The sequence below is a fragment of the Schistocerca americana genome, chromosome 5, assembly GCF_021461395.2.
Source record: "Schistocerca americana isolate TAMUIC-IGC-003095 chromosome 5, iqSchAmer2.1, whole genome shotgun sequence".
NCBI lineage: Eukaryota > Metazoa > Arthropoda > Insecta > Orthoptera > Acrididae > Schistocerca > Schistocerca americana.
This window is the reverse complement of record NC_060123.1, coordinates 181,908,031-181,929,435: the sequence shown is the minus strand read 5'-3', so window position 1 is coordinate 181,929,435 and position 21,405 is coordinate 181,908,031. Positions and strand designations below refer to the sequence as shown.

At 43.7% G+C, this 21,405-nt stretch overlaps 1 protein-coding gene across 9 annotated transcripts in view; it reads left to right on the top strand.

Annotated features, from left to right (window-relative positions):
* LOC124615399 (myocyte-specific enhancer factor 2) overlaps positions 1-21,405 on the top strand; it is an 870,744-nt gene that overhangs the window by 811,549 nt on the left and 37,790 nt on the right. Inside the window, exon 1 of one of the 9 annotated variants that reach the window (XM_047143240.1) lies at positions 6,161-6,287. The exons of the other annotated variants lie outside the window; for them this stretch is intronic. The gene's annotated coding sequence lies outside the window, so the exon portion shown is untranslated. Of the gene's footprint in view, positions 1-6,160; positions 6,288-21,405 lie in introns of those variants that run through there. 9 annotated transcript variants of the gene reach the window in all.

The window sequence follows — 21,405 nt, the reverse complement described above, 5'->3', positions numbered from 1 at the left end:
TGCTGACGGGGGTTCTTTTTGCGCTATTAATACTGCTCGAGTGTTTGGGATTCCACGAGGTCGGATTAAAGGAAGGCATCGAAGCAATTGAGAGATTAACGTGCGAGTATTGCGGAAATGATCCGTGAATTCAAGTGGGAATTCCTGGAGGGGAAAATCCTACTTTTAGTGTAATCCTACTGAGGAAGCTGCGAGAACCGGAATTTGCGACAGACTGTGGAACGATTCTTCTGCCACCCACGTACATCTTGCGTAAGGATCGGGAAGACAAGAGAAATCAGCGATCCAGCGAAAGCGTAGAGACATTCGCTTTTCCTTCGCTTTGTTTGTAAGCTGACCGAGGGAATTCAAATCCACGTCCGGCGATCCAGATGTAGGTTTTCCGGGATTTCCCTAAGTCCTTGCAGGCACCTGCCGTGGTAGTTCCTTTGAAAGGGCACGGCCGATGTCCTTACCCGCCCTCCAAAGATTCCGAGCTTGCACTCCGTCTCTTAATGACCTCGATGTCGACGGGACATTGAGTCCTAATTTTTTTTATTTTTATTTGCGAGTGGAAGAGGAAAGGGAATAGCTCGCAGTGGTTCTAGGTACCCTCCGCCGTGCACGGAATGGTGGCCTGCGTAGTATGTATGTAGATGTAAGGGTAGCGGTACTGTCTCTCTGTCACCAGAGGCCTGTAACACGTAGTGTTTTATGAGAACAAGGAAGGCGACGCACGCTGCGCACTCTGCCTGTTTTGGCTGGTGTGAATCCGGTAATTGGCTGTACAGCGGCTGGTGTTAGGGCGGCCAGTGCTTCCGGCGCGGCTGTGCTCGGTGACGGTGCGCAGCGGCCGGGCAGCAGCCGGTGTAGGAGGAGGAGGAGGAGGGCAGGCGTGTTTTTTGTGGAGCCGCGGCGCGTGCAAGGCGTGTGGCAGCCGCGCGTCTCCGGGAGGCAGCCGCCAGGCGCGAGCGCCGGCTACCAGCCAGCGCGGGCACGCGCCGCGGCGCCGCGTGAGGCGGAAATCCGCCGCCGACACGACTTCACTTCCAGGAGTAGTGTCAGGCTCCCGGCTAATGCAGACCCGAGACTGCGCGGATAACCGAAAAGCAACGGATAACAAAAAACACGCGTTTGTACGTCAAACTATTTATTGTATTTACAAAACATGCTACATATGGCATTTGAAAGCCCACTGCGTTACATACGCGTTGCTCGCCGATACGAAGTTATCGGTATTCAGCTCCTAGGAGAAGGACCCTCATCATTCTTCTGAACGGTTTGGTACAGACCGTCTCCCCTGTGTCAGCCTTTTCATTTCAGAGTAGCACTTCCGCCCAACGTCCCCAAACGTTTCTTGTATATATTCTAGCATTGTAATTCTGACAGAGGCAGCAAAGGATTTGGAAGAGCAGTTGAACGGAATGGACAGTGTCTTGAAAGGAGGATATAAGATGAACATCAACAAAAGCAAAACGAGGATAATAGAATGTAGTCGAATTAAGTCGGGTGATGCTGAGGGAATTAGATTAGGAAATGAGAGGCTTAAAGTAGTAAAGGAGTTTTGCTATTTGGAAAGAAAAATAACTGATGATGGTCGAAGTAGAGAGGATATAAAATGTAGACTGGCAATGGCAAGGAAAGCGTTTCTGAAGAAGAGAAATTTCTTAACATCGAGTATAGATTTAAGTGTCAGGAAGTCGTTTCTGAGAGTATTTGTATGGAGTGTAGCCATGTATGGAAGTGAAATGTGGACGATAAATAGTTCGGACATTAAGAGAATAGAAGCTTTCGAAATGTGGTGCTACAGAAGAATGCTGAAGATTAGATCACATAAGATTAGATCACATAACTAATGAGGAGGTATTGAATACAATTGGGGAGAAGAGAAATTTGTGGCGCAGCTTGACAAGAAGAATGTAACGGTTGGTAGGACATGTTCTGAGGCATCAAGGGATCACAAATTTAGCATTGGAGGGCAGCGTGGAGGGTAAAAATCGTAGAGGGTGACCAAGAGATGAATACACTAAACAGATTCAGAAGGATGTAGGTTGCAGTAGGTACTGGGAGATGAGGAAGCTTGCACAGGATAGAGTAGCATGGAGAGCTGCATCAAACCAGTCTCAGGACTGAAGACCACAACAACAACAACAACAACATATATTCTAATATCTGGCTTCCCCTAGAGTTATTACCCGCTACAGCTCCCTCGAGTACTATGGACGTTATTGTCTGATCTCTTAACACGTCATCCTGTTCCTTCCTCTTCTCAGCGTTTTCCATACATTCCCCTCCCCGCCGATTCTGCAGAAAACTTCTTCACTTCTTTTGTCAACAGTCCATCTAATTTTCAACATCATCGTATCAAACGCTTCCATTCTTCTTTTCCCGTTTCCTCACAGTGCATGATTCACTAGCATTCACCAGATGTAAATTCTCAGAAATTTCATCCCGTCGTAGCCAGAAATGCCCTCTTCGACTGAACTAGTCTGCTTTTTTGTCCTTATAGCTTCGTTCGTCATGTACAGTTTTGCTTCGAAGAATGCAGAATTCCTTCGCCTCGCCTACTTCGGGGCCCCTAATTTTCATCTTAAGTTTGTCGCTAATGTCGTTTCCGTTGCTCCTCATTGCTTTAGTCTTTCCTACTCTGAACCCATGACTATACACAACATATTGTTCTGTTGAGAATTTTTCATAATTAGAAATTGGAAGGAACGATCTGTATTTGCTTTAAAGAAACTTTTAATGGGCAAGGTTGCGTTCAGTACTATTTCTTCCGGCTTCAAACAGTTAAGACTGTCATCTTCTCCTGTTCAGAAAACTTGCTGTTACACATCCTGTTCAATCATGAGTGTATCACACATGCCATGTTGTTGTTATAGTAGATAGTATTCAGCACACTCCACACAGGTCTGCCAGGCCTTTTTTTCATTTTTAACAAACCTTGTGGAATCTGCTACATAATGTCCACCATAATGTCAATATAGCATGTGTGATATAGTGATAATGGAACAGGCCGTATTAGCAAGAAGTTTCTTGAAGATTTTTCAGTCATTGTTTCCTCGGTGTAAAGATTGAACAGTAAGAGCGGAATATTATACATCCCTGTCATAAACTCTTTGTAATCGGAGCGTTTTGTTCTTGGTCTTCGATTCTTATGGTTACCTCCTGCTTTTCGTAAGTATTAGCGGTATACACCTATTTTTCTGAGAATTTCGAACACTTTGCGCGGTTTTACATTGACGAACGCTTATTCTAGGTCAACAAATCCTATGACATCTTGATTTTTCTTATATCTTGCTACCGTTACCAAGCGCAACGTCAGTGACTGCCACCTTAGTGCCTGTGTTTTTCCGTATTGCCAAACCATCATTTAACAGGTCCTCAGTTACAAATAGTAAATCGGCGAAAAACATGTTACAAGTGTAGACTCACCTGAAGGTGCTAATGGAAAACGGAAAAATATTGCAAGCCTCTCTGGCGGTGGGATTGGACACGCGTCGTCTTCCGTCGGTGAAACATTAGTCACACGCACATAATAGCGTATTCTAAACGAAAATATTCGCTCTAATTATAACAGAACATTCCAGGCGTTGGCCTTTTCCCGAAAATCGCCGTACTACGCATCACTAATCTGCATACGGAGAAAAGGTTGCTTGCTGCAGAAGATATGTGACAGCTAGCTGGCGGCACGACTGTGTCGTCTCCCTCCGCCAAGCAAAGTACTGTACTTACCAGTTCTCTTTCTGACGCGGAAAAAAAATAAGAATAGATTTTCGACTTACTTAGAGACTCTAGAGAGATCTGAGTCAGACATGAATACCGGAATGTTTACACGATTTTTTTACGAGACAGGTAAACTCCATATCTATGATGAGTTAAATATTGACAAAACAAATGTAGGAACATTCAGTTCTTTATTTATTGGTTAAAAACAGTCTTGGTTGCAATTTTAGTTTTTTTATTTTTCAACGACGCGTTTCGTCTTATTTATGCATCTTCAGGTTATCTTTTCTAGATGGACGCGAGAGGCACTAAGATCTTTATTTTATGAACTGAAAAATGTAAACAAAATTCGAATAATAAACAGTCGGAACTATAGAATATTGTATGTTCCTAGATTGTGTAGCGAGGAAAGCAGAAGAAACAGAATCTGATTGCAAACAGGAGCAGTATTGCCTGTGCTGGCTACACTATTTTGAAACAGAACATGACGTGATTTCTGCAAATAACGAAAAAATTTAATTCTTTATTTTCATTCCTTGGACGATAAATGTGTTTTATCTAGCACAAGGTTCATGTGCTGCTGCTTAAAACTACAAATGAAGTGTTGTCTGTGTTTCGAGTCAGATTTACTTTCGTTTTCTTTGTTGTACTATCGAAATGCAATAGTAGCAGTTAGCAGCTGAAACCTTATTATAAGGACTGGCCATACCTTCGTCAGGAAATCGTTTTTATTGTATGCGGACGAAAATTACGTTCATTGTGTTCGTAATCGGACGAGCTCTGTGGTGTCTTTCGTTTCATTGTATCCAAATCGTGGAGATTACTCTGTAGAGTGAATACTATGCGCGGTGCTGTGTTTTAAATATAGGTTTCGGATGATTCGTATTTCCTTAACCTTAATGTGAACTTTTCTAACAGTTAGAAACATGGTCATAGTCGGTAAATAGAAACGGATTTTCGCAGGAAACGTTACCGGCAAGTTATATAAAATCGGTTTCGAGTAACAATTACAATCTAAAATTTGCACGCTATTGAATACGCTGAAATATACAAAACAGAAACTATTAGCAATCACCTCCCTTCAAAATATGTGTACATTTCATATGATCTTACATCTTGGCTGCTGGGATTTCCTCGCCATAAACTTTGGATAGTGTTCATGGTACGGTGCTATTGGGTGTTACGTCAACATCCTCTTCTCTTTCGATCTGTAAACCAGCTAATTATCGTACTGCCTCCTAGATATCCACTAACCTACAGTTAAATCTACTTGAGAATAAGTGCAGTTACGAGACTGAAATATTTGATAACAAATATCTCATTATACACTTTCAGCCATTAGAAATTTTCCATCTTCTCCAAATCCAATGTTTAAAAGAAGTTTATATGTCTAAAAAATCATATTTATAAATTATTTTTTACTTAATTCATAATACAGTAGTTTCATATTAAGAGTAGCATTGTTCCGATAATTGTAACGTCAATAACTCGAGCAGATGTAAAGCAAAACGAAATTGTAGGCTTCGAGAACTGAGTTTTAGTCTGAAAACGCATTGCGTTTAAAAGAATAACAAATGGAGTGACGAAACAGTGCATTACAGTAATTAAACATTTTGTCTGTCTCGGTAAAAGTCAAGAGACAAAAATTTGTGTTGTAACGTTGAATTTTATGCCTGGAAACGCGAAAGCTTAAATACAGTCAAAAATTTAATAATAAAATCCGTCAGCTTCGTCAACACGGCTCCTGTTGTTACGTAACGAATTTCATTGCGAAGTCAGAATGTCAGAAACGTGTATCTGTGGGAGCTACATTGCATTATTAATTGCAGTTTGCGAAATTTTGATGGAATGTATGCAGAATTATCTGCGTATAGTATTCTCTCATTCTGTGTATATACCGCCGCAATTTCGCAAACTGCAATTAAAAATGCATTTTAACTCCTACAGATATGCTTTTCTGATATGTTGACATCGCAGTGAGTTATTACACAACAGCTGAAGCCGTGATGCTCAAGCTGTGACTTGTAAATGTGCATTGGTTTAGTAAAAGTGTAATACAGTATAAGGCAGCAGAATAATTTTATTATGAAGTTTTCCACATATTTTACTGTGTCGTTTGCCAAGAATAACTACTATGGCTATCGTGAAACAAATATACATTATTTACAGTCCCGTCCATTCACGAAGAGGCACATATCCTCATGACCGAATGTGAGCTGCAGTAGCATTGTTGATCGACTGCCGGATCATTGTCGCCGAGGCACGGCGTAGGCGCCTGAGGGGCAGGCCGAATTCTCCGTGACTACGCTCCGCGTTGGTGGTGGAAGTCCGGCCGCAGGGTCAGGGGTGTTAGTAGAGGGCTGAAGGGGGGAAGCACACGGCCGCGGCGACGCTGCCGCGCACGCGCACTCGCGGCTCCTGCAGCCTCCATTATGTAAGGCGCGCCACGCCATTGGCCGAGTCCGCATGACGTCATAGACGGCCAGCCGCCAATCGATGCAAGCGTGAGCTGGCCGAGTCGCGCCTCGGCAGCGGTGGTGAGCGCGTCGTGCAGCGCCGCTCCACTCCGCGCCAGGGACGAGGTAAGTCGCTGACAGCCGCTGCCGCCCGCAGGGAGGCTGCGTGTGCGAGTGCGTGCGCAGGTACGAGCGCGGAGGTGGCGGGCATCGATCTGGCGCTCCCCAGCGTCCGTGTCGCTGAACGACGCTGTTAGCGCGTGAGCGCAATTTTCTGCCGATATTCTAAATATCTGATCGTCGACAGCAATATTTCCGTGCCGGCTGTTCTAATTCCGGAAGGCGACTCGCCGGCGCCGCGCCATTAATACGTCATGCGGATTCGTCGCGGTCGGCGCACCTGAAAACGCGTCATCGCTGTTGCCAACCTTGACACCAGGGAAGAGAGTGGTGACAACCGACTGACGACGCGCTCCTTCAGCTCAGTGACAGCAACGTGCGGTGTTCTGTTAACTGTATATCGGACCAGCACCGTTGGAGGCCTGTGTTCTTGGAACAGAGAGACGGATGATATTATCTTATAATGCTGAAGTTTTTAACGCTTCATCTATTGTAATGATTTTTTCCCCAGCCTCATTTCATGTGAATCTCTTCACTTCGAAATCACTCGACGAAGAGGTTCAAAATAGCTGCAGCATGAATTCTGGTGTTTGCATGCTTTTAAGAATCGGCTTCTTCCGTGAGAACACTTTTCCCCGCGTGATGTATTACCGTGCAGGGGATCTTGAGTTTGTGAGAACATCGATCCGTCAGCTGTCCGTGGCTCCTCGTTAAAGCCGCACTGTATCATCAGCTCGACGCGCTTCCAGGTCTGAAGAACAGCAATTTGGATACTTACACGCAGCATGCAAAGTAAGATCTGTAGGTACCATTCATTTACGTTCCAAAAAATCTATATTTGACTAGTTAATACAAACTTTTGCATTACGTCTCTTCTGTAACTTACGTTCAGTGACAGTTTTAACTTTTACGTCAGCGAATTTCACAAGACTTGCACCTCTCTTTCTATCCATGTACTGTGCTCCGCTCAAACTCGCCCAAGTTAGTTATAAGTTTTCCTATGCTGTCCTCCAGTAAGCGTTTTCGTTCTATAATACATAACATTTACGGCAGGAATTCGATATCTTATATATTTGGACCCCTCGGAGACTTCACTAAATCACGAAATACACAGACGACGTCAATTAGCCACTCTGCAGGCTCCCTAATTCGTGATTGTTTCGAAATGTTTGGTGGTTTCTGTTATGTCCGCTCCGAGCGGAATGCATAACAGAAACAGCTGTCCGCAGCATGACCAGTGGACTTTAATGTCGAAGTTTCGTAGTCTTAATTGTTTTGTTTTTATTCTCTCGTTCTTGTCTTCGCGATTGACTTTCTCTTCATTTTTAGAATTTTCTTCATTACTGAAGTATTCGGATTGGTGTAGTTACCCACATCACGCGGCTGCGATAAACTAATCCGTGCCTCCGTTAGGTCGACACGCTGTTGTCACCATGGCAACGATAATATCCGCGCTCGATTTGTTTGGAGGCTCTCCTGCGATTGCAGCATTTTTCTGTACCTCAGGGCGAATTTATCTGCTTTCTGATTTATATCTGTTTTTGCAGCTGTGGAAAAGAATGCCTCAAAAATATGGTGAAGCATTTATTGAAAGGAAAGATTGCGATAATAATGGTCGTGAGGATGAAGGGAGAGAGAGAGAGAGAGAGAGAGAGGGAGAGAGAGAGAGAGATATTCTATCGAACGTGTCAAAAACAAATCTTTTAGCGGAAACTTTTTGAAAACTGGTTGCCGATTCATACACTCATACGTAATACTCGGGGTTGGAGGGCACAAACGATAGTATGGAAGACTTGGTTGCAAATAGTTTATGTGATAGTTGACTGATAGATAACATAAATCAGAGTTTGCACATCGGATCTAGCAACATACAAAACAGACATTTACCTGCGCATTTAATATCTAACACACTTTCGTTGAATTCATTCTATTAAAAAAATGTAAAGACATAACAATTTAGTGGTTAATTTTATCGCAGCTATTTCCAAGAGAAACTCATAGCGCTCGTTCAAAAACAAAAATTTCCTGTAGTATTGACCTGTCAGCAAATTCTTGCACTGTTGTGTATTTATGGCGATCTTCCTCAGTAGTTTTTTTTAGCAATGAAGCATTTGTGTGCACATTTTCTTACGTGAACTGACAAACTGAATTGAGGAGCCTACTTTGGTACCATAACGCGATGGATGCTAGAAGTTTACTGTTATGTTGACGTGCATCTGTTACCAGTGACACGGAACAACGGAGTTGCCACACACCGAAAGAACAGTTTTACTGATGTGAGGTAAAAGTAATTAAGTTTTTATAATGCAAAATGGGACACAGGCCTTCTGTGAAGTCCGGTTGGCTGCAGACTTGCCATAGATATAGCGGAAACATAAAATTGTAAGCTTCGTTAAGTATTGCGCAGACACGAGAGTTTACTATCAAGCGGTTCTCGCCGAATTTTGTCGTCACGAAATTCAACGTTGCACAGCTTGCTTAAAAAGACATCGCATTTGACGATGAAATACAAAGAAGAATGGATTCATCGTTGTAACAGTTTCGTAGCAAACCACAAGTGTTCATGTCATTTTGAAAGCTATCATTAAATCGAAATTATCGTTCATTGTTCTGCAGTGCGTCTTGCAGTTGATGAGTCTCACGATTTGTTTTTCGTCATTTTTGTTTTTTGCTTGTATGCGAGAGTTCCCTTTGCATTTTGCGTTGAGCGGTGTTCTGCCAAATATGTGCGTACCCTAGCATTCAGTTGTCTTCCTCAGTCTTCTCAGCAACCATGACAACAGTATCTAGTTGGGAACTAAACGGTAGTCCACAGTCGGCCTCTTATAATCAAATAGTATGTCATTAATTACTCACTAAGATTTCCAACGCTGACTGTCACCAGTTAACGTAGTTTCGGTCATATGATTACTACTTTTTTCTGATAAGTTAAAATAGGCTTGGCTGGGTACGTAACTTTTGTATACCTCTGAAAAAAATATACCTCTGGATTTCAGGATTTGTTCCTTTCCCGTTGGAATTGTTGAATGGATCATTCATTGAAACGCTCTTCTGGCGCGTACATACGCTCTTTTCTGCTGGTGCTTGAAAAGTTACCCCGTGAATTTGATATTTATGCCTATTTACTGTGGTCTTAATTTATTGGTTTTATTACAAGAACTGCAAAGTATTTTGTAAGAATGTAAATTTGAGAAGTACTGTCATATAGGATTTGTTTATCGCCATAACTGCAAAACGTTCCTATTGTTCGGAAGTAATTAAAATTTTTCATACAAGAAAGCTACATGATATGAGAGCTGTCTCAGTTTGAAAGCTCTTTCAGGTGAACTACTGTTATAGTGCTCTTTAGTCCTACTGTATTTCTTACTTACTTATTTGCATATAACCATACGTTAAATCATATAGTTTGCTTCTTGGACAATGTGATCCTCTTTCGAGTTGTGTGCGTTTAGCATAATATTCATCTGCGTTGATTAGCTTTACTAACATGACGAGACGGACAGTGTTAAACAGAAGTGCAACACCTTGATGAACATAATTTATACTGACTGTGATGAATTATCGTGGGAATTGGACTGCGCTTTAGGCTGGGATGTTTATTCACCAACAGATGCCTCAGAAGTTAAGTATTTAAAATTACATCAAGTCTATCGAGCTCTACAATGCACGCTCAGTATGTATTTCCTGATCTATTGTAGAACTGCGCAGTAGTGTATTCCACTGTAATCGTTGTTGCAATTACAACAATGTGTGACTTTCTGAAAGGATTTCCTGTGTGCGTAGCAGTGTTTCGAGAGTTTACGTTGGGGAATTGTTCTTCTGGGTAACCAACGTCTGTTAATGGTTCAACGGAATTGAGAAGTGAAAAGAAGTCTATAGAAGATGGAGAATCCATCCTGGCATTATAGCAACAGCCCACAGAAGAAGAAGAAGAAAAGCATGTTTCATGTATGGATGATGACTGAATTGGACGGCCACTGCCCCTATGACGAAAAGCTTCTAGAACTAGAGTAGTCAACATTTTTTTTTACCTGGCGCCCACTTTTGCATCTCTGTTAGCAGTTAAATTTTCTACCCGCCCAATGCTTTCTCAGTAATTGTGATTTATGAAGTAGGGCAGCAGCTTTACCTTACAAAGTTTACGAAGCCGAATTACAGCGTGTTAAAGCGTATAATAAGAATTATTTACCAAATGCTTTATCAAAATTATATGAAAACTCAGTGGAAATGTTTTTAAAACCCATGCCAACTACCGCCGATCGTGGAAGTTGGAACGCCCACTAATGGGCGGTAGGCACCAGAGAATTTGTCACGAAGGATAGCGGATGGTAGAGACTACACCGCAGAACTCAGGAACGGGAGAGTCATTGTTTGGAGATCTGCGAAAAGGCACGTGGTAGGTTTCACTATGACAGCTCACAAATAATATTCAGCTTCCTAGCTGGTGCGTAAACTAACGGTACCCGTTTGAGACGAAGCGGCCAGGATCAGGAGACGCATCGCCAGTACTTGAAGAAATTAAAAAATAACTGCACATCAGAATACTCCAAATTGGGCCTCTTTGCCATTTCGAAAGGAGACCCAAGTGTAACACTGTGAATTCGTTCCATTACAAAATTTCGGCGCACAAGGTTGACCATTGAGGATTTACCAATCGATGAACATGTGCATCAAGCTTTCAGCCGACATCTGACACTACATGATATTATTTCCTTCCCAAAAGCGGAAGAGCTAATTAGTTGGTCCTGGTAGAGTCCCTGGATCGTTGTCTGCCTAAGATGGGTTCCTCAGCAACGTTCTGAATGAAGCACATCGCGGAGCATTCATCAAGCTGGTTTAGACGGTTCCTTGTTCGTATGAAGTACAGTGCTTTGTGATGCGCAGGTAGAGTTTTGAAAAACAAAACGTTCTATACTCCTCCAGAACGATCGTCACATTCATAGCTTGGGAACCAGTTTTACGTAATGGCTGAGGTTCTTCCTACTTACGTTAAGCTTATTCGTTCCCTTTTCCACTTCCTTCGCAGGTGCGGCTCAGGAAAGAATATTATTTAATACGCTTCGGGAGGTCCATTTCTTCGGCATTATGGTCGAAGAAGAGGAAGGTAGTCTCCTTTGCCGAAGTTTATATAAAAATGCAGTGACCAGATTCTTCCAGTTCCAAAAAGAAAAAAAGAAAGGACTCACCTTCGTCCGTTCGATTTCCGTCATCAGCGAACTTACCGAATAACTTCATTCTTAACGGGACGAATTCGCCAGATGTAAAAGTAATTTGCAGATCATGAAGGGAATTTGTGGAGCCGTCACTGTTTACAGTATCTGTTAAATAATCTAGAGAATAACGCCATAAGCCCTGACAGGTTGTTCGTGGACAATGTTCCTGTGTAGAGGAAGCTCGCAGTGTCAGAAGACAGTAGCGAAATGCATGAAGAGCTGCAGAGGACTGGCAGATGACCCTGGACGTAAATAAATGTCATGTATTGTATCTAAATTGGCTAGGAGATCAATTTCTGTTGGATAATGTTATTGGCGATGAAATGAAAGGTAGGTGTGGCTGGGGCCTCCGTCGGGTAGACCGATCACCTGGTGCAAGGCATTTTAGTTGACGCCAATTCGGCGACTTGCGTGTCGTTGAGGATGAAATGACGATGAAGACAACGCAACACCCAGTCCCCGAGTGGAGAAAATCTCAGAGCCGGCCTGAAATCGAACCCGGGCCTCTCACATGGCATTCTGCACACTGACTACTTAGTTACGCAGGCGGACATTATTGGCGATAGATAACTGAAAACAGTAACAGCCGTAAAGTACCGAGGAGTGGACGTAGTGCGCTCACGGAGGATTACCGACAGACTTCCACGCAAATGGAACAGGGAAGGTACCAGAACCCGGCGGAGCTGCAGTTGCAGTATTTTAGCTCCGAATATGTGTAGCCCCCCACAGCGGAGTTAGCTCCTCCTTTTCATAGCTCACGTTCGTCGAGAATCGCTTGCGCAGCGAAGAGGCCCGTGTCACAGGAAAAGAGCCCAGATCAGTCCTGTTTACAAAGAGGGGAAAAGATCGGATGCACAGGATTATATACCAATATAACTGACGCCCGTCTGTTGCAAGAACTTGTAGCATATTTTCAGCTCAAAAATTATGACGTTAATAGAGGGAAACAAGCTCCTTTCAAATAACTATCACGGATTCAGAAAAAAATCACGCGTGTGAAACACGATTCCCTTTATTCGTACACGACATCTTGCAAACAATAGGTGCAGCTGATCGGGCAGAGTTCGCCTTACCAGATTTCCGAACGGTGTTCGACACTGTGCCACATCGTCGACTACTAACAAACTATAAGAGGCAGTGTCTCCACAAATACGTGATAGGTTCGAAGAATATTTTGACTAACAGAGCCCAACACTGAACGGAGAGCGTTTCTCGGAAACGAAAGTAACATCTAGTGTGCCTCTAGGTAGCGTAATAAAACTTATAATGCTTTCAGTACATGGTAGGCCGCAAATCAGTTGTCAGTTGCAATTCTTATACTGATTTCCGTGCCGGCCGGTGTGGCCGAGCGGTTCTAGGCGCTACAGCCTGGAACCGCGCGACCGCTACGGTCGCAGGTTCGAATCCTGCCTCGGGCATGGATGTGTGTGATGTCCTTAGGTTAGTTAGGTTTAAGTAGTTGTAAGTTACAGGGGACTGATGACCTCAGATGTTAAGTACCACAGTGCTCAGAGCCATTTGAAGCCGGCCGGTGTGGCCGAGCGGTTCTAGGGGCTGCAGTCTGGAACCACGCGACCGCTACGGTCGCAGGTTCGAATCCTGCCTCGGGCATGGATGTGTGTGATGTCTTTAGGTTAGTTAGGTTTAAGTACTTCTAAGTTCTAGGGGACTGATGACCCATAAAAGTTGTAAAGCGCACTAGCCAGAATATTCCGAGGGAAAGGACTCTTTAAAAGTTTTACGCGCAGTTCATATACCGGTCAAATTATACACTGTGGCAGCAGAGCGTAACGGCTGTGTCTGTAGCGAACTCGCTTGCCGCGCGAGCGATCCAGGTTCGATCCTACCTTCGGATAACCTTTATATAAGTATGTAGATGTAGAAAATGATAGTGGTACTAACAGTACACTCACCCACACTCTGTAAGGTTGCTTACGGAGTGTAGAAAAAGGTGTAGAGATAGGTCGCTAGTTTCCTTACTTCTATCATGTGTATGTTGGAGGAACGGCGAGTTTGAAAAAGTAACACATTCTGCGTATGGACGGGGAAGAGCGGAGCAGTCGGAGGATTCTGAGGAGAAACGCTCTCTGCCGCTCAGGAACGAGTCCTGTTGTTTGTTGAGCGGTGGTGCGGCGGCAGTTCGATAGCCGGCGTCTTTTGCGTGTCTTGCTCGAGCCCGGCGCTGCCCACCTGGAATATTGACGTCCGTGGGACGGCGGGGCTCTTAACCCAGAAGGCGGCGGGCGCGGGACCAGGCGCGCTCGCCTCGCCGCTCCTCGCCTCCAGCAGTCCGGCTGCGTGAACCGCGGCGACGCTTTGCCGCCACAACCTGTCTCGTCTAGCGGCCCGCTGACTGCGCCCCACGTCACCGGCACTCAGCCGAATAACGCCAAGGCAATCCCGTCGAAGAGTCCGTGTTGGCTGGTACAAGCCGTTTGGTTTTCATCAGGCCTACAACATTTGGACTAGAGTTTGTTTCTTTAATATCAGTCTACGATCACAGAAAATTACGTCCCCAGGCTATCGACTTCGGTCAGTGGTGAGTATCTTCAGATCTGCAGAAAAAAAGGAAAATCAAATACAAAATGTACACTCTACATCTTGTAACCGATAAACTATGACGTAATGGAAAGTACTACTTTCATACCCAGAATATACGCGTTTAAAAATGTGCCGAAGCGTACTTGTTTAAAACACATCCAAATACGATAAATCTAGAGTGGCATCATCGACACATGCAAAGTCAGCTAGGCATCGTCGAACATAACCAAAAATACTTTTTGCAACTATGCCATAGTGCCGGCAGAGTCATCATACGAACAACGCTTCTGTTCCTGACACACTGAGGTACAGTTGTCACAAAAATCGTATGTTTGTCTCACAAACTCGTTAGCTCAAAAATGGTTCAAATGGCTCTGAGCACTATGGGACTTAACATCTGTGGTCATCAGTCCCCTAGAACTTAGAACTACGTAAACCTAACTAACCTAAGGACATCACACACATCCATGCCCAAGGCAGGATTCGAACCTGCGACCATAGCAGTCGCGCGGTTCCGGACTGAGCGCCTAGAACCGCTAGACCACCGTGACCGGCCATACTCGTTAGCTGTCGCTACTGTACATATATTCAGTCAACTATACAAAATGCGGTTAAGGAAAAGACGTTCAATTAGATAAAACTATTCTGGGATCGTAAGGTACTACACGTTGTAACAGTAATAAAATATACATTAAAAATCGAAATGAAATTGAATTTTAAAATTCTTAAGAAGAAATGGGTACGTGACACTGTGATTCTGAAACACTATTATAGTAATTCTAGGATACCGCAGTAAAAGCTTAAGGAGCTAACAGAATTACATGAAACATAATAAAGTAACTAGTGAAAAGAAGTCAAACGGATAAAACTTGAGACTGGAGTAAGTAGTCAGCCGCCGGGATGGGTCATAGGCGAGATGTGACCGGAGGGATCGAAACGCCAGAGTGCGGTACCTCGTCGCTAGTGATACGTTGCGTCAAGGAAAGGATCACAAAGCACCGTGACAGTTAATAACATCACACAGCCAGTGAGGTACATTATACAGACAACGAAGAGACAATCAAACAAGATGATGACACGAGCAGTACATAACGAAATGAAGCATATATCTAATGCTGTCTATACTATCTAACTTCAAGCTCCTCCAGCCAATTGAGAGCACGACCTCCCGGTGCTTTGTGAAAGAAACACGTGCTACGCTATGTGATCCATATAGTATGACCGGTCTCATCTAAATGCAACCGCAAGGCAGGTTTGTTATGCGGTTGTGAATTCTCGTGTATCAGAGTAAAATAAACAGATGCTATACTTCCCGGATCACTGTTTGTATTCACGACTAAATCACAGCTAGTCAAAACATTAGGACCGTTGTGGATCTCATCCAGGCCACAATTATGACAAATCTTTCATTCTCCAGTGATCTCATCTTGTACCAGATCATGTAGAACTTCCTTACGACTTTCTGCTCGGTAACGAGTAAATTATTTACGTCATTTTCCCGAAAACATCAAGTTTCGCAACCACACGGCCGTACGGTGTTTATTTATTTATTTTTTATTTAGCGTATGGCAAGTACAAATCACGTATGAAAAATCTAAAAGTACATAACACACAAAACAGTTACAATATCACAAACAAACATCTAGGTGTTGACCTCTGCTACACACAGCTGGAGTTTGAAATTCCTTCACAGACTGCCAAGGTTTTTTTCTTCTAATTTATTGGCTTTCCGTTCGTACCCGTGCAGCCGTCTCAGTAGAGGAAATAGGATACGACAGTGTGTTTGATGCGAGTTGCTTGTCAGTAACGATGATACGAACGTTAGGACAACACAACACAACACCCAATCCCCAAGCGGAGAAAATCTCCGTCCCGACCGGCAAATCGAACACGGACGTCTTCGGTTAGCGACGTGACGCGCTGACCCAGCAGCTACTGAGGGGAAGTAATTGCGAGCTGACTGAGACTGCAGTCTGGTCCGTATCCGGCATGGATCCTAGCTTTGATCTCAACCTCACGCGATGCGTCCTCCTAAAGGTCACCTACCCCCACCCCCGCCCTCGCGCTATTTAAAATCTTGATTCCTTTTGTAGTATCGGGTTCAGACTGCAACTGGCTGAAATAGGACTCTCGAATTGGCACCAGTCCTGCTCATCACTTATGCATCTGCTAATTCAAGCAGTTTTAACCAGGCGATCATTGCAGTTTAATTTATTGCATTAGCTCTTAAGTCTACGTAGTATTGCTCTCGTGTTCACGCGGTGGGATGTAATTATAAACTTACCAACTAGTGAACTTTCGGGCAACAGTAATGCCTACAGCCGGGCAACTACAGCAGAGTAGGCAGGAAAAGCATTTGATGTAATGGGAATACGCGTATGTCCATGCAGTCGTACTGTTTATTCTGTAGTGGATTTTGCTTCTTCTCGTTTTCTCATGTAACAGTAAGACAGGGAACAGCAATTCGGATCATAGAGAACGGAGATTGGAAACTGTTGTCTAGCAAAGGAAGCGAGCCAGGAACTTCTTCCCAAATGCAGGCATTCAGTTCCGCATGCGTGCAAGCGCACACGCCCGTTTCTGACACCTGCACTCTGCCAGAATTGTAATTAGTTGACAGAAGGAATCGAAGGTCCAAAAATCGGAAATATTCTCCCCATGACCAGAGTAGAATGCTCTCGAACAGAAAAAGAAGAATAATGAGGAAAAGGAAAACCGAAGGGAAGAGGGAAAACTAAAACAGGATCTTCTAGCACAAAGAGAACCTCGATCTGGAAACAAAGAAACTGTTTACAGTTCCTGTTAAAATTGATTCTGCAAAAAAATGCGTTTGCTCAAGGCGCGGATATGAATTTGATGACTGGATGCAGTTTGATTTAATGTGAAGACTTGTGACAAAAGGACTGTACGGATTGTGTAAAACGTCATCCTGTGACCGCTGCTGAAGAATGTCACATACGATCTCTTGCCGACTGAATGTGTACTCCAGAATGAGATTTCCGCTCTGCAGCGGAGTGTGCGCTGATATGAAACTTCCTGGCAGATTAAAACTGTGTGCCCGACCGAGACTCGAACTCGGGACCTTTGCCTTTCGCGGGCCCGCGAAAGGCAAATCTGCCGAGTTCGAGTCTCGGTCGGGCACACAGTTTTAATCTGCCAGGAAGTTTGAATGTGTACTCTTATCCGCCTGTGTGAGCAACAGCGCACAGTTAACGGTTTTATGCGCAGTCTCGTTGTGCCCGTTTTATCATTAAAATGCATTTATTTATACAATGAGTAATATGTAGAAACTTAAATGACACATGGTGCATAAATAGATTACAATAAAAGATTAAGTGGGTATCCGCATTCTTCCCACCACCCATCGTCTTGGCCTCTGCCATTCTTCCCTTCCACTATTTCTTCAACTACAGTCTTCAGCAACAGATTTTGTCGTAATATGTATACTACCAGTCTGTCTCTTCATTTCCTTGTGTTCTTCGTTACACCAGTTCCTCCAAAAACTCCGTAGTTGTTTTGCGGTGATTTATTGAAATTACTGGCAATCAAAAGCAGTTCAGCCACAGACACACTCTAAGTGGTTCTTTCAAACTGCTGTTCGTACACATTCTCTTAGTGCTTTATCCATTCCCTAGGCGCTGAGTAAAAACTGGGAAAGGAAATTTGGACGTAACGTCTCATCGACGATGAATTCTTTAGAGTGGAATCACAGGCTTGCCAGTAACCTTCAAACAGGAAATACAATGAACGACATGTTTAATGTGGTTATCTGAATAGTAACTACACGAGTCGTCAATCGGGAAAGAAGGAAGAATAGAATGCAACGTAGCGTCGACATCGGGGTCTTACTAGTGGAGGGCGAGCTGGCATAGGACAAGGATGGGGATTAAAATCGACCACGTCTTTTACGAAGAAACGATACCGGCATTCGCACTGAGTAATTTATGGTTGGAAAACTCGAATCTGGAAGGCCGGAAGTGTAGTTAAACCTCGCTGTCCCCAAAAGCCTCGCTTTCAATAAAAACAGCAAAACAAAAAGAGAGGAATTCGAAACACAAAACGATGTAAAACTCAAATTCACAAATTCGAAACGCCGGTAGACAGTTCGCAGAATCCAGGAAATCTCGTTGTTCGTTTAGAGTTCAGGATTTGATTCGAAATACCAGATTCTGTCTTCTATAAGGGAAAAAAAGATATACGGGGTGTTTCACAATTGCTGTTACAGTGTTCAAGCGGTTGGAGAGACGACTTAACGGAAATTCACCGTTTGGATATGAAATAAGTTTGAAGAACGTGTCATTTTCAAATATCCCGCTTCACGGGACGGTACGTAATGTTAGAGCTGCACGGCGTATGTTTCGACAACGTTTCCTCTGTCACCTCTGTCCATCACATATTTTCAAACGACTTCAACAACGGCTGCGGGGAACTGGCGCTTTCACAAGTGGGAGGCTTGACCGTGGTGCTTCACTGACGCGCACCAGGGTCTGTGCGTGGTCAGTATGAAAGCAAGGGTCGCAGAGACGCCACGTGCGACGCACAGAGCCTGCAGACCACACAGGCCAGGGCTCTTCTCCGCTGTGTGCCTGCCGCGAAATGGGAGACTTCAGAGTGATCCAATATTCAAACTTCTTTTACATCCAAACGGTACATTTCCGGACCCAGGTTTCTTATCAAAACCTGGTCTACTAAGTCCCCTCTACAACACTAGAATTCTGTAATAGCAATAGTGAAGCATCCTGTGTACGGAAGATTCTGTGTCATCGTGACAGAAATCCAGGATTCCAGTGCAGTCTTTTATTGTTTGTGAAATAGTGTGCAGTATACTACTGCTGCCGGCCGTTGTGGCCGAGCGGTTCTAGGCACTTCAGTCTGGAACCGCGCGACCGCTACGGTCGCAGGTTCGAATCCTGCCTCGGGCATGGATGCGTGTGATGTCCTTAGGTTAGTTAGGTTTAAGTAGTTCTAAGTTCTAGGGAACTGATGACCTCAGATGTTAAGTCCCATAGTGCTCAGAGCCATTTGAACCATTTGCACTACTGGTAAATGTAAATTACCCACGGCATTCTTCTGTGGGATATCCCACGGGGTGGGTTCACCTGCCTGTCAGAAAGGGTGTTCTTTCTCCTCGCACATTGTCCCCTTTTCTTGCAGATATGTGAGAGGACTGTCGTGTGTATTTGTAGAATGTAGATGAGTGTAGTGGACGCATGTGCAATTTAGTGTTATGTGCGTGATGTGTGATGTTGATAACGGCCAAGCACTGGTAGTGACAATTTCGTCCAGCTTCAAGTTCGAACCGAGTCAGCGCTAGTGCACAGTCGTGCGTTAGCGACCTCTCCCACGGAGGCAGGTAGGCGGGTTGTGTACTGTTGTGGATGGCTCGCGCGAGTAGCACCCCTTTGATGACCACTTCAAATCGGATAAAAATTATAACTGTTATAATTACGCTGTCTATTGAGGATTGTGGGATGGCGGAATATATTTGCGACGTACTTCATATACAGCCGTGTTCGCAGGTTCCTCTTTCAAATGTCTCTCTATTGTTTTATTCACGTATGTATGTAATTATAGGAGAGTTACCATACAATGATCGATATTATCGATATTCTAGATTTTGCTGAAGATTTAACTTCGTAACAGTTTTCTATTTATATAATATCGTGAAAGGTATACCCAAAACTGGCAATAATGTTTCTCAAATTATTTGTGTATGTCACCGGCAATAAAGAATTCTATTGTACTGTTATAATGTGCATTGTGGGAAACGACTGCCCGTCGAAAAGGGCCAGATGATTTCTGCCATTAAGAAACTATTTAATTGGATAATTTTGTGAGAATTTCTACAGCAAGAACATATTTTATTTGCGGGCGTGCAAGAGGAAATAAAACTGTCTGCTTAGAAGAAGAGCGAGGCTACTAACTTTACAAAATCGCCTTATTCCTCACACCAGTTTCATACGATATAGCATGTCTTTAGTTTCTAGTTGCCTTATTACGAGAGCGCAGAAATTGCGTGATGTGAATTTGGATTATACGGAAGTGAATGACGGAGACTTGTTTATTCCATTGTACTGAGGGTACAGCAACATGCATTGGCTGTATATTGGGTCTTGAGCAGACTAATCTTCCGGGCGCCTAGACCATCGATGAACCGCGTATGGAGTTCCTGAGAAGAGGTTTAAATCTGTTGGAGTTGAATAAAATGAATAATGCTGGCCAAATAAACAGTGTTAGATGTTACCGTTGGTTTCTTTCGGAAAAAGTGTTTTTAGGCACGAAGGTATAAGAAATGTCTTAGGGACGTAAGTAGAAAATATTAAGCTATGTACACGAATGATGACAAAATCGTACTTGTTGTTAGGTCTCACACATATTCGAATACAGAGTAATTGTTGATACAAATTTAAAAATTAATAGCGTTATTCGGGTATAAAAGTGTAATACGAAGACGGATATATTTTTACACCTCTATAATTGTTTTAAAATAAACATTACTTTGCGTATCCGAAATAACACGACCAATCTAGCGGATTTTATCCTTACATGGCCTCACGTGTTCCTGGTTGCATCGTACATAGGCTGGGATTGAATTTGGTGTTTTCGCTGTTCTTTTGTGTGAAACCGAAAAGAAACATATCTAACGACTTTGTAGAATAATACATGTTTACACCAAGCAAAGGACCAGTAGGGGGAAGGGAGGTGATGGGAAGGTTTTTCTCAAAGCCTAAATGACGGGCTTACAAGATGACTAATTTACTCATGACGGCCAGTGTTCCCAACATGCGTTGCAGAATTGGTTCTTAGTGTTCTGTCAGGGGGCACCATCTCACGGAATCTCTGCAGCAGAAGCGGAAAACGGCCGATGAGAATGCGTACATTCTGCTCCTGGCTCTGGTTGAGAGGCCTATAGGTTAAATAATTTCGTGGAACGGTTTTCGAGCTCGTGAAATCGAGGAGTCAGCCGGCAGCCCCAGTGCGTTGGAGATGGCAAGTCGTGGGCCCTCTGGGACGAAGTTTGTGTTTTAAAGTAGTCTGGAGTCAGTGGTAGGCCTTCGTAATCACCGAGGTTACTCTTTCGCTACGGAAAATTCCCTTGTGCGGGTGTCGAATTCTACTCATGCACTTTTCTGTTTTAGTCGGCGGAGGTTGATGGTTAATGACAGTGGACTTGTTCGACAAAAAGAGTGTGGAGCCATTAGATGGCTGGAGGGGGTGTTGCGTAAAAGTGACGAACTTGGCTACGGTTAATTATGTCAATAAATTATATTTGTTACCGCGCAGTTTGTGTGTGGAGGTTTTGTGACACTTTGTTGTGAGGAGACTATCGACGGGAGTTGTTCGGTGCCGGTAGGAAGCGTCCTGTGGGC